Raw genomic sequence first — 15,066 nt, forward strand, 5'->3', positions numbered from 1 at the left:
AATTGCATCTTTATTAATTACTAAAGGATCCATGCCGACTTCTCCCCAAGCGAGTAACGCGTCTACAATCGGCGAAAGTGTCTTCTCGTGGAATTCGTGTGCCTATTTTCTAATGCACCACACCCTGTTTTCTGTGTCCTTCGCACCGTCACATTGACGATTTAACCCAGATATTTCATCGCTATTAATTACTAAAGGATCCATGACGACTTCTCCCCAAGCAAATAACGCGGCTTCAGTCAGCGAATGTGTCTCCTCCTGGAAGTCAAGTGTTTCTTATCCAATTAACCACTGTCAGTTTAATGTGTCATCCGCACCGTCACATTGACGATTTAACTCAGATATTTTATCACTTTTGATCACTAATGTATCCAAGCCGCGTCTCTCCATGCAAGGAACGCAGCTACCATCGACGAATGTTTCTTCTCCTGGAATCAAGTGTCTCTTTTCCGATGCACGTCTTCCAGTTTACGGTGACCCACGCACCGTCACATTGACGATTTAAACCAAGAAATTGCATCGCTAGTAAATACTATATGATCCTTGCCGACCTCTCCCCAAGCGAGTAACACGGCTACAGTAGACGAATTTTAAGTGTATCTTATACGATGCTCCACTGCAAATTTACTGTATCCCTCGCATCCTCTCATTGACGAATTCACCCAAAAATTGAATGGCTATTAAATAAGAAATTATACATGTCGACTTCTCCCCAAGCAAGTAATGCAGCTATAGTTGTCGAATTATTTTCTCCTGGAAGTCAAATTTTTCTATGTACAACTTCGAGTTTTTCTGCGTACCTCGCACCCTCACATTGACGATTTAAACCCAGAAAATGTATCGCTATAAATACTAACGGATCCATGCCTGCTTCTCCAAGCTAGTACCACAGCTACAGTCGTCGTATGTTTCTTGCCCTCGAAGTCAAGTATCTCTTTTCCGATGTACCACGTCCAGTTTACTGTATCTCTCACACGCTGACATTGACGAGAAATTCCATCGCGATTAATTAGTACAAGCTTGATGCTAACTTCTCACCAAGTGAGTAACGCCGCTACAATCGACGAATGTATCTTCTCCTGGAAGTCAAGAGTCGCTTTTCTGATGCTCCACTGCCGGTTTACATTATTCCTCGCACCATCACATTGACAACTTAACCCAGAAATTGAATTGCTGTTAAATGCTAAATGATACATTCCGACTTTTCCTTAAGCAAGTAACGCAACTACAGTCCCGGGATTTATTTTCTCCTGGAAGTCCAGTGCCTCTTGTCCGATGAACCACTTCCAGTATACTGTATAACTCGCACCCTGACATTGACGATTTAACCCACAAATAGCGTCTCTAATAAAGATTATACGATCCATGCCGACTTATCCCCAAGTGAGTAAAGCGGCTACATTCGACACACAGGGACGATTTAACCCAGAAATTGCATCGCTATTAAATACTAATGAATCTATGCCGACTTCTCCCCAAGGAAGTAACGCCGGTACAGTCGTCAAATGTATATTCTCCTGGAAGTCAAGTGTCTCTCTTCCGAAGCACCACTGCCAGTTTACTGTATCGCTCGCACCATCATATGGACGATGATACTTTGAATTAACATCGCTATTGAGTACTAAAGATCCATGCCAACTTCCCCTCAACCGAGTAACACGGCTACAGTCGACGAATGCATCTTCCCCGAACGTCAAGAATCTCTTATCCGATGCTCCACTGACAGTTTACTGTATCTCCCGCATCCTTACACTGACGATTTAATCCAGAAATTGGAAGTCTAATAAATAATAAAGGATCGAACCGACTTCTCCCCAAGCTGGTAACGTGGCTACAGTCGTCGAATGTATCGTCACCTGGAAGTCAAGTGGTTGTTTTCCGATGCACTACTGCCAATTTACCGTGTTCATCGCACCGTAACATTAACGATTTACCCCAGAATTTGCATCGCTATTGAGTAAAGGATCGAAGCCGGCTTCTCCCCAAGCGAGTAACGCCGCTACATTCGACGGATCTATCTTCTCCTGGGAGTCAACTGTCTGTGTTTTGATGCACCACTGTCAGTGTACTGTATCCCAAGGACAATCACATTTACGATTTAAGCCAGAAATTGATCGTCATTATATACTAAAGGATCCATGCCGATTTCTCCCCAAGCGAGCAACGCGGCTACAGTCGACGAATGTATCTTCTCCTGGAATTCAAGTATCTCTTATCCTAATTACTTTTGAATACTTTATGGGAGTAACAGTGGTAAATGTGTTACAAATATTTACTATTAAAAACAGTCTTGATCGCGATTTATTTATTAAGGTCGCCGGTTTCGACCACTACTGTGGTAATCCTCAGACCATTGAGTAGGAACCTCTGTCTACTGGAGAATCACTAATAAAGTGATCCCAGTTCACTACATCCCTCGCACACTAACACTGACGATTTAGCGCAGAAACTGCATCGCTATTATACACTAAAAGATACATGGCGACATCTGGCAAGCGAGTAACGCGTATACAGTTGAAGAATGTATCTTCTCCTTTAAGTCTAATACCTCTTTTAATTAACAGCATTGTCAGTTTACTGTATCCCTCGCACCCTGTCAATGACAACTCAACCCAGAAATGGCATCACTATTAAATACTAAAGGATCAATACCGACTAATCGCCAAGCGAGTAACACGGCTATAGTAATCGACTGTATCTTCTCCTGTAAGTCGAGTGTCTCTTTTGCAGCGCAGCACTGACAGGTTGTTCTGTCCCTCGCACCCTCACATTAACGATTTAACAATGAAATTAAATACTAAAGGATCTATTTGCCTTTTACCCAAGCGAGTAACGCGGCTACAGTAACGAATGTACCTTCCCCTAGAAGTCAAGAGTCTCTTTTCCGATGCAGCACTGCGGGTTTACTGTACGTTCGCACCCTCACATTGACGTTTTAACTAGCAATTCCAACGCTATTAAATACTAAAACATCCACAATGGTTTCTCCGCAAGAGAGTAACGCGGCGAAAGTCGACGAATGTGTCTTCTCCAGGAAGCGTATCTTATCCGATGCTCCACTGCCAGTTTGCTGGATCCCTCGTACCCTCAAACTTACGATTTATCTTTAGAAATCGCATAGTCAATGAATTCTAAAGGATTCATGCCGACTTCTCCCCGAGAGAGTAACGCGGCTACATTCGACGAATGTATCGTTTCCTGGAACTCGCGTGTCTCTTAACCAATGCTTATCCGCCAGTTTACTGTATTCCTTGCAAACTGAAGCTGACGATTTAAGTTAGAAAATGCATCGCTAATGAATAAAGAAAGTATCCATGCTGACTTATCCCTAAGCGCGTAACACGGCTACCGTCGACGTATGAATCTTCTCCTGGAAGTCAAAAGTCTCTTATCCAATGCTCAACAGCCAGTTTACTGTATCTCTCGCACCCTCAAACTTACGATTTAACTAATAAGTACTAAAGGATTCATGCCGACGTTTCCCCAAGCGAGTAACGCGGCTACAGTCGTCGAATGTGTCTTCTAATGCAAGTCCAGTGTCTGTTTTCCGATGTACCACTAAGATTTTACTATGTTCCTCGCAAGATAACATTGACGACTTAACCCAGAAATTGCATCGCTATTATGTATTAAGGGATCTATGCCGACTTCTCCCCAAGCGAGTAACGGGGATAGAGTCGACGAATGAATCTTCTCATTGAAGTCAAGTGTCTGTATTTCGATGCTCCACTGCCAGTTTACTGTATCCCTCGCATCCTCACATTGACGATTTATCCCAGAAATTGCATCGCTATAAAATACCAGGGGATCCATTCCGATTTCTCGCCAAGCGAGTAAGACGGCTAGAGTCGACGAATGTATCTATTCGTGGAAATCAAGTGTCTCTTTTCCAATGCACCACTGCCAGTTTACTGGAGGTAGCCCAGTTGACTTATTTTCCCGTCAAAATTTGAGCTTCCCACTGTGATATCGCAGTACCGTTGCCATATACATGGCCACCATCTTGTGTCCGCCATCTCGAATAAATTGGCAACAATGGAGAGTGGGGCTATATGAAATTTGGCCTACTACTCTTGTGTCTATTGTTAAAAGCTTCTCGGGTCCATCACTTTTCAAGAGCTTGTTGAAATATTCTGTCATTATTTCTGCTTTTTCCTTAGTATTATGGGCTAGTCTTCCATCTTCATTTCTCAGCAATAGGGTGGAAGCGTAGTAACTACGTAACTGTTTATCAAAGGCTTCGAAATAATCTCTGGAATTTATTTTGTAGTAGTTCCCTTCAACTGAGTAGATCCTTTTGATATGGTCGCTTTGTTTTTTGATGAGTTGGGAGTATTTTTCCTGATGTTTTTGTGAGTTAGAATTTTGTCCATGTGGTGTCACCGCCAGACACCACACTTGCTAGGTGGTAGCCTTTAAATCGGCGGCGGTCCGTTAGTATACGTCGGACTCGCGTGTCGCCACTATCAGTGATTGCAGACCGAGCTCCGCCACACGGCAGGTCTAGAGAGACTTCCTAGCACTCGCCCCAATTGTAAAACCGACTTTGCTAGCGATGGTTCTCTGACAAAATATGCTCTCATTTGCCGAGACGATAGTTAGCATAGCCTTCAGTTACGTCATTTGCTACGACTTAGCAAGGCGCCATTACCAGTTACTATTGATACTGTGAATCATGTAACGTCAAGAGCAACGTTCACCATTAATGGATTAAAGTTAAGTATTCCACCAGCTACGTCCGTTTTTTCTAAAGTCTAATTTCCTTGTCCTGTTCCAGACCTCACGCCGGCCTGCGTGAGCTAAAACGCGTGCCTTTCGGCTTCCTCTAGTAACCCGGTGTTGGCTCTCCTGCCAACCTACAACAGTCCAAGCTTGATGCCTTTCATCAGGAATTTCATCACATTCCGTAGTCCACAATGCATGTTTTTGACACTGATTTACTGTTGCCAATTCTTCAGTACATGGTTTAGAAATTAATACTAGTTCCTCAAGGTTATCCATTACTATTGTATTTTGTGTGTTTTCTGAGATGTGTCAGTCTTGATTATTTTATGTGGGCAATACTTTCTTTTATCTTCATTTGTTGTCTGCCTTTTTTAATTAAAGACGTGGATTTGATTTTGATTTCGACCAAATAATGATCCAAACATCTGCCTGCTCCTCTCACTACTTTAACATCTGAAATTTCTTAATGAAAAGAGTTGTCCATTCAAAAATGGTCCAGCTGCTACTTTCTTCTTGTCCAGTCAGGATGTTTCCATTTCATAAGTTTGCTTAGTTTTCTTTTGAAGTACGAAGAGATGAGCCTAAGTGTTCTGCAAATTTCAATGAGTCTTTGTCTGTTTCTATTACTTTGTTTATGTTGGCCCCAGTTTCCAATTATATCTTTGTACTTACTATCCTTCCCCGGTTGGGCATAAAATCCCCTACTAAGATCTTTACATTGTTTTTATTGATTTCAATTTATTGTCTGTTCCAAAAGATCCCAGACTTTTTCTACTTCTACCATAGTTCTTGTTAGAAAATTTTTCTCATTGGTAGGGGCATGGGGATTTATGATAGTATAGATCTTGTTTTTGGTTTTTCAGAGATACAGTTGCAGTTCATTGAGAAATAGCTTTAAAATCAATTATTGAATCTATCATTTTCAGATTTAAGGTAAATCCTGTTCCGAATTATGGACACTGTTTCTTAACTCTTTGTCCTGGTTTTCCGTTGTAAATTCTATGAGCCTGAGATGTATACAAATAATGCTGACTCGTGATTTTATCATTAGCATTTTCCTATGATCAATGACGTTATAGTTTCTTCATATTTATTACTGCTGTTATCTAGTTTTCTTAATGTTCTGTTCCCAACCCCCGCCCCCCCCCCCCGCCCTTTTTTTTCTTCACAAAATGTTTTTTCGCTAACAGTCTCCTTTTAACGGATTTTGTATCCTTTAATGTTGAACTGGTTATTTCCTCATCACCATTACATTACATAATATTATCTGTTATATGAATTTATAGCCATATCATGTTTAACACAAGATGTAACGGAGCTCTGTATATCTAAACATTATGCTGCCCTTTGTATCTATCTTTTCTTCCCACGTACAACGCCCCATGTTTCGCTATTCCGCCATTCATATTACTATGAATAATTTTTAACGACTACTATATTCACTACTATATTTTTTGACGTGTCACATCGATAGTGGTCGCCGTGTTTACGGCAACCCTTAACGTCTACATAGATCGTCTTTGCTGTCGTCACAGCACTTTGTGCCAGCTTTTCAGAATGTTGCATCGATAGACGACGCCGTTTCTACGGCTACCTGCAACGTCTGTATAGATAATCTTTGGTAGTAGCTTCTCTCTGCCGCTATAGCAACCTTTGACAGTATATTCCATATATCTTTGCCAACAGCACATATTTTACGGAACGGATAACAGAGGGCAGCCTAGACTAGTTTATTTTAAGCTAATTATTTACTATAGTTTATATTTTAGACGAATAACTATTTCATAGCAACTTGACGATGTATTTAAAATATAACTCTTCTCCAAATCTTGGTATTATAGTCAAATTGTAATACAATTTATGCTAATAGTACATACTATACTTCTGATTGCAAACATATCAATTATGCTATGTGTGGTTCTATTACATTTTCATTGTTATTCACTATATCTTCAATTTTTACATAACATTCATTTGTAAATTTGTTTGACCTATTTAGTCATGTTATGTATTTGATCACCGTTAAATTTATTATTAGATCTTTTTTATGTTATTTTGGTGTATTTTTGGTTGCATATAAGCTGTTGGTGGTTGTGATTTTACTGAGCTATGCTGCATATCATGTTTATCATTAAATATATGTAAATTATATTGATGTTGTTGGTATGGTATTTATATGTTTGTATGGAGTGTAATCTCGTCTTTTAAAGTTTTCTCCGTTTTCATTTGATGTACTCCCATATTCTGTTACCATTCGTTTTGGGTGTACTTCATCGACTGTTACACAAATTCTCTTGTCATGAGTACGTTTATACCTCTCAGGTGAAATTGAGTGGATAGTAAAATATGAAATGCGTTAAATCAGCAGCAGCACACAGCTTCAGAAGTGTGTTACAGGCGTCTGAGAATCCACCAGCCAACAAGATTAAACGTGCACTTACTACGTAGTTGTTCTCCAGCAGTAGTGTATTTCTATGGTGAACAAATATATTTATGTATCACTAAACAGGAAATGAATTCTTGGAGCTCTTAACAGCGTTGTTTCCCTGACGACTTGAAATACCGGAGGACCGTTTCGAAATGAACCTGCAGCTACTTTAACGTAGTGGAGACAATGTCAGTCCTTGTCTCAATAAGAGGAATTAGAGTTCTTACTTAGCATTAACTTGTCCTGTGCTTTCCTTTGGTTGCGAAAGGCTTCCGGTTCTTGAGGGCTAGGTGGGCCCACCACCCCTCTGCCGCTCGGTCTATGGTGGCTTCCTCATGAATAGTGAAGCTGCGACTCAAAGGCCCGGCGGGTCCCGTTTCATTAGGCACTGCTTTTCCTGCCGCCACAGGACCGTCTGTGTGGCTGCTTTCAACGGATACGCGCAAGGGTACAAGCTCTTACAACGCCGCGGTACTTTTAGGCACGTCGCTCAGCTAGCACTGGCCTCGCGAGAACGGCCCTAAGTTTGTAGCTTTCTAGATTGAAATTTATCTCTTTGTGCATCAGTGCCGTGATTTGATAGGTAAGTAGATATCTAATGTTCCACCGTTTTGATCCATAATAGGGACTAAATGGGGATAGTAACGACATACAGTAAGCTGTTTTAGATAAAAGTTGAAGGTGGCAAAGAGGGTCACGCATTGTTACTAATGGTCGTGACCTTGAACGTGATTTTCAGGGTGCTTTAGAGATTAATATTTTTTTTTGTTTTGTGGTGACCGTAACATTTGATTCAAGATTCGAAAAGAGCGGAAAATTTTACGTATAAAATGATCAATGTTTAAACTCGTGGCCCTTCAGTCAAGATCAAATAAGCAAATATTCTTTTTACTCTAGTATCCAGTTTGTATCTCGGAATTAAGGAGGGATATAACAACATATAATCTTAGATGTAGACTCGAAGAGGCATAAGGGGTCACGTATCATTATCAGTAACCACAATTTTAAAGGAAATTAGCGAAAGTCATTCGTAGGTAGAGTTGTGTTTCATCTGTGGCGTCGGATTCCGGAAGGGTAAACAGAGATTTGTAACCTACTTATTGGCTAAAATAAATACATCACGTCGTGAAAATGTTACTGTGGTCTTTTCAAGACACAAAAAACATAAATAAACATAGGTCATTGATTTGCAAGTTGTTGAATGACTCTCCTCGCCTACCATTCCTCGGAATACCTCTTCCAATTTGTATCTAACATTGTATTTTGCTGTATCCGTCCTATATTATAAGTTAATCCCTACTAGAATAAAAAATGTATTTGCTTATTTGATCTTCATTGAGCTGGCCATGACCTTGGATAATGTATCGATTTACACGTGAAATTTGCCGCTCTTTCCAAATCTCGAATCAAATATCAGTGTTCCCATTAAAGAAAAAAATCACTTTAGCCTCCAAATCACCTTGAAAATCATGTTAAAGATCACGACCATTAGTAGCAATACGTGGCCAGCTTTTCCACCTGTAACTTTTACCTAAAACATTTTGCTGTATCTCATCTCCATTCCGAGTTATTCCCCAATTGGGATTAAAATGATCCATAGATCTGGATAATGCGAGAGAACTGATAGCAAGTAGGACAAACTGACAGGACGTTTGATATAATCTGTGTATACAACCAGAGCTTCGACCACTTAGTACGCTAATCGATTTTACCTGACAGTCTCTGATGGTTCACAGACTGGCTCTGTTGTGCATGCGCAGCAATAGTCAATTTGAACGTGTTGCGACGTCACTTGTTTCGTTTACTTTATTAAATGTCAGATATGCTACTGGTTCTCAACGTAGAACGTACTGTCAGACTACACTTAGTAACAAAGCTCTGAAGTTTCGTACTTCCTGATAATTTTATAACAACTTCTGCGCCTAGAAAATGTGATACCTAGACACTGTCGCGCATTAAATATCAAAAGATCATTGTCTCAGATAAAATTCTTACTGTAGTTGGACTCGGTGCAAACATGGAATTCTCAAATATAACCTACTTCTGATGAAAAATTATCTTAAACTAACGGCTACTTAGCGGTAATAAATGATTCACATAAAACTCCCTCATGATTCAGTCTACTAGAAAAAAACCGTATCAAAATCCCTAAAACATTTCCCCAGACTAGACTTCACATACAGACAGAAAAACGTTGAATAGGACGTTAATTTGTAGCCTGTCTACGACTACAGCTATTGATTCAAGATTCGAAAAGAGCGGAAAATTTTACGTTGTGAAAGGTAGAGTCGAGATGGTTGCAAGCGGTCTACGCTTCCAACACAACACTTGAGGCTAAAACCTATACCTGAATCAGACGGGAATAATATTCAGCACCATATCTGTTTCATTTCAACATGAATTTCTGCCTCGTTAACTTTCTTCTTTTATAAAGAGCCATTGCGAGTGAGGTACAGTAGTAGGAAATTAAATTTTGCAGAATGTTGGCTGAAGATCTTATGTTTCTTTATTGGTGTGCACGCATGAAAGCAGCCAAATACGAAGTTGATGGAGGCGTTAAAATTTGTTCATGTATAATATACGAAGCGTATTACAACGTTGCAAGTTACAACGATGGAACATAACCTTCCGTCAATCCAAAATTTACGGAAGAAAGACATTGTATATTTTCGGGAAATATCACAAGTTGTAAGAGATAAAGTGATAGGCGGAGAAGATGCTATCTGTATGTAAGCGAAACATTTTGTTAAGAGAAAAGTGTTTTGTTTTCCTGAAAAGGCGTATTCATAAAACTTATTTACGATACAAAAACAGAGAAATAGCAGCTACTGCGTTCAGCAGTTTGATTGACATTTTGCCCCCTGACACCGTAGTAAAAAATAAAAAACTAAATGAAAAGTTTATTACATTTTCAGGAACCAGATGTTCGTGCAATGCCTATGTCGGTGTATCGATTTGCTGTCTCAGATAGGTTCAGGGAAAACTTCAATTTCATTCTGACCTTTTCCAACTGTTCCCCGGCCACTTTGACTCATTCCGCTAACAATTTTTGCGTCGTTTAAGTGTTTTCTGCAGATTTTATTTTTATTTTTGGATGTATTAAATGCTTGTTATTAGCACGGATGCACAATTTTTGCACTATTCCTGCCCAACGTTATTTGATAACAAATCTTTGTCAAGTAAAACACTGTTTTGACCAGACCTTGTAGTAATATATTCATTTCCTAGGTACTATAATATTAATTTCGCTTGTTTAAAAACGATTAATGAAATAACTTAAAAGACAAATAGCCCATTTGAACGGCTGAAATCGAATAACATCGTTCAAAAATGCGGAGATGTGTTTGTTCAGTCATCCGAAGTCATTTTTGTGTACAACTCGGCATTTATGCACAATCGATGTTAGAACGTTAAAAGGACTGAAGATCAGAGAAACACATTTAGCTGAAGAATGAGTACCGAGCAACATACAAGTATAGTCAGCAACCTGAGAAGGGACATAAATGAGGTGCTATTTAGCAATTTGCTTGAAGCAATATATGTTAAAAAATGCAATTCCTACAGATTCGTAGTCAACAAAATACAAATTTCTGTGTTGTAAGATCTTCACTTTTCGTCGTCGAAGTGGAAATGCAGGGTTTCAATGAAGTGTTTTTAAAATACAGGCCGTGCGACAACACAGCCAATTGCATTTTTGCAAACATGACCCTATAAATACTGCAAATGTTTGGATTTATACTTTCAGGGAAATAATTAACATTTTTCGAAATATAGTGCGGTAATACACTTTTCATGGCCTGTGAATATGGTCTCAATATTTGTCTGTTACGGTGTACTGTCTCTTTGAAGACTTTTTTGTCTACAGCTTTTGTGTTCCTTAAACTTCAACTTTACATCATATTAATGTTAGATTTATATAACATATGTAATTGTACATGTATTATCAAAAATGCAGAAGAATTGTAAAGCCATTAGTCCTTTGAAAACAGGAAAAGGTCCTAACCCTGTTGTAAACCATAGGCGAATATCGGTTACACCATGTATTCAAAGTTCATGAGATACTAATCCTAGAAGGACTACAGCCAATCACAGAAATAAACTCACATGGAAAGAGCGGCACAAGCCATCTTTTCACCCTTACGGGAACACACTGAGGAAGTATACCAAAATAAATTAGGAGTTGCTCTGTGAATCGGTCTGCCTTTTGCAACACGATGAATTGCAATTTCTAACTGGATAAGCTGCACAGTCATTTCAAGTATTTCCATTTGGTTTAAGACATTCATTCAGTTCTTACGAACAGAATTTCTACAAAATTTTCGATAAAGTAGCATTTCCTCTGCGCAGATGGTCTTTTTCTTGCTACACAGTGTATGACTTCTAAACGTATTGATGAGTAGCTAACAGGTGTCTGTCTGGTAAGTCGACGTATAGTAGTAAACATTATGTGTTGACACTGAATCCTTTAACAACTCAAGTGTACACATTTCACTGAATACCTAGACTGACAGTCCAAGAACTCTAAGTATATTTGACGGGCTAGCAGCTGAAAGACGCGGACATTCCTAAATATACAGGATGAAAAGTATTTAAACCGACAAACACAGGGAGATTGTAGGGGACATCAAAAGAAATATTTTTCCCTAATGTCATTTTTTCCTATGAGGAGTATTTAAACCGGTAGAGGAAGATTTCTCTGGAGGTAAATTAATTAAACTAACAAACGCTTTTCCATTTCTTTATGACCAAGAGACAACACATTAACACAACCCAATTTCAATTACAGTGGACTTTCAAAAATGCCTCCATTGACACGTAAACAGACGTTACACCGTCGGATCATGTTCTGTCTGACACGGTCAAAAGCACCAGGAGTACCCTGAATTGTTCCTGCTGCTGCTATTATCCGGGCAACCAGATCCTCTTCTGAAGCAACAGGAGTTGCGTAAACAAGGTTGCGCATCTCTCCCCACATAAAAAAGTCCAGAGGGGATATATCTGGGGATCGAGCAGGCCATGGTACAGGACCACCTCTGCCAATCCACGTTTCTGGGAACCGTCGGCCAGGAATCGACACACACGACGACTGAAATGTGCCGGCGCCCAGTCATGTTGGAACCAAATGCGTTGTCTTCTAGTGCGCGGGACGTCTTCCAGCAATTCACGCAATGCTCTGGCGAGAAAATCGTAATAGTGCCTGCCATTTAATAGCCTAGGTAGCAGATACGGCCCAATTAAACAGTCCCCAACAACACCGGCCCACACATTAACGAATAATCGCACTTTATGAGCGCTAGTAACTGTGGCATGTGGGTTATCCTCACTCCCAACATGCGAATTGTGCATGTTAAAGACTTCATCATGCCCGAACAGAGGATGGAAATGTAGGATGCATTTCACACTGTTCCAGGTACCACTGCGAAAACTGTGCTCTGGGTGGATAATCACATGGTTCCAGGTTGTGGACACGATGTAAGTGAAATAGACGTAACAATTGCTCTCGAAGGACTGTTCTTACATTCGTCTGATTCGTTCCCACGTTACGTGCAGTTGTACGAGTGCTGATTGAAGGATCCCGCTCCACATGCTGCAAGACAGCTTCCTCAAATTGCAGCTTTCTTACCGTGCGACGGCGTCCCTGTCCAGGTAATCTGATAAATGACCCGGTCTCACGCAGACGTTGGTACGCAGTAGCAAAGGTCGTATGATGCGGGATACGGCGATTAGGATATTATTGTTGATAAACCCGCTGTGCAGCTCTTCCGTTGTGGTGCGCTACGTAGTACGCACCAACCATACCTGTGTACTCACTCAACTCACTCCAGGTGTATCGTTCCATTAGCAAACAGAGACGATGCACTGCTACACTGGTGGACAGCAGTTACCTACAACTGAAGAGCGTAATACGGCCTCCACCGGTTTAAATAATCCTCATAAGAAAAAATGACATTAGGGAAAAATATTTGTTTTGATGTCCCCTACAATGTCCCAGAGTTTGTCGGTTTAAATACATTTCACCCTGTATAGGTGCATTCCCAGACGAGCCTTTGTCCAGTGAAACCACTGCATCCAAACTGCTAAGAAAGTGGCGGAGGGCAACGTTCTCATGCAACCTGCTTGCAGTGATTGGGAAGCAAATCGTACAGTCCCTGCCTCAGACGGCCTGGTGTGTTTCACTACTGCTGAGTACCTCTGTACAGTCTGGACTAAATCTACCCATATGGGAAAAGTGGATGTCATTCTAAATGAAACACGCCACGTAACAAGTGTCTCTTCGAGGGCTAAACCCCTCGGTAAACTGTTCAGAACTGCTGGTTCCTCTGCTTATATATTCGACCGTAAGTAATAGAATACACGCTAAAATTCAAACAAACCTTCAATGAAAAACTTGTAATTTGTCCTGCAGATAGCAAGTATCCAGTAAGATTAAAGAAGAGTGAAGCTTCGAGGACAATGTGGACATAGAACCTCCTGCATGATACCACTCGCAAGAATTTCAGCCAACGGGTAGTCAACTGGAGGAGACAACTTCGAGGTCCCTCAGGAGACTAATATCAGGTGTTTCACCAGTAACGACAAACCCATGACGGTGGGGGGCTATAAGATGACGGCAACAATTTTTACTATTTTAATGAGAAGCAAGATATGGAACACAGATTGTCCTGTCAGTCCTTATAAGCGTACCCTCGAAGGTCTGTGACTTGGAAACAATGCAGCTACTGACGTCGCCCAATACTGGTCCGAAAATTTTAGAAGACATTGACAGGTCTCCTCTATTTACTGTCTGCCTCCATAGCAGAGTAATCAGCGCAGTATTCCCACTTCACCTGTCGATCAAGTAGATTCTCTCAGTTCCGCTTCCGCCGTAGCGCCACGTGTCTTCCTTGTTCTCCGTACAGTGTGCGTCAGTCCTTGTGTGCGTCGTATTGTTGTATGTTGTCTAGTGTCTGGTGTTTGTGTAGCTCTTGCTGACGTGGCCTTGTCTTGCGCCATTATGTCTAACATGCTTCCCGCGACTGTTCCAGGTACATGTACTGTCAGATTTAATTTCGATAAATGCACGCGGCATGTGCGGCACGGTTCGTTACAGATACGTGACTATTTGTTGGACAAGATTAAAGTTACTGCAGATCAGGTGCACACCCCGTGCTTTGATTCAGAATTATATGTGCTTTTTGTTAAATTACTTGACCCTCTTCAGGTTGACAGGACACTATTACGTCACGGTTCTCAGTTCCCCTTTACTCATCGCGATGGTTCCACTAGCACGACTCTTTTGGCAAATACAGAAGTGTTCTACGTCTGGGTTTTTAATCTTCTGCCCGAGGAAAGTGACAGTTTTCTGAGGTCCATCGTGCTCCCTTATGGGGATATACCACATATTCGAAGGGAACAGTGGTCTGCTCAGAACCTCTTACAGGTCTGTAGTGGTTTTCGATCGGTGGAAATGGTGATTAAAAAAATATCCCTCTCACTTGCAGGTATGTAGTTATCGGGTTCGTATTACTTATACCGGCTAGCAAGGAATCTGCCTGATTTTTAATCGGAGCGGTCACCCCCGTACCAACCTTCCGCGTCGTGTCGTGGCATTAAAACCTGCTTACGAACAGCGTAAAAAGATGACGTTAGCGGATCTTCTCTGACAGGATTCTGCAGCTGAGCCAGTCTTTGTTCCAGTTCAGTTGTCTGGGAAAGCATATATATTTCCCATTTTGAATATTAACAGGAGTTGTTCTGAATTCTGGCTCGTCGCTTTACGACAATTTATATATGACTCTGCTGCAGATTTTTTTTTTTTTTTTTTTTTTTTTTTTTTTGTACAGAAAGTATTATTTTATCGGTTTTCAACTTCTGGATTGTCAATCTTTCTTTAACGTGCATTTCAGACTTTTTACAGGCAGTGCTTTCTTTTA

This window comes from Schistocerca piceifrons, chromosome 2, assembly GCF_021461385.2.
Source record: "Schistocerca piceifrons isolate TAMUIC-IGC-003096 chromosome 2, iqSchPice1.1, whole genome shotgun sequence".
Classification (NCBI taxonomy): domain Eukaryota; kingdom Metazoa; phylum Arthropoda; class Insecta; order Orthoptera; family Acrididae; genus Schistocerca; species Schistocerca piceifrons.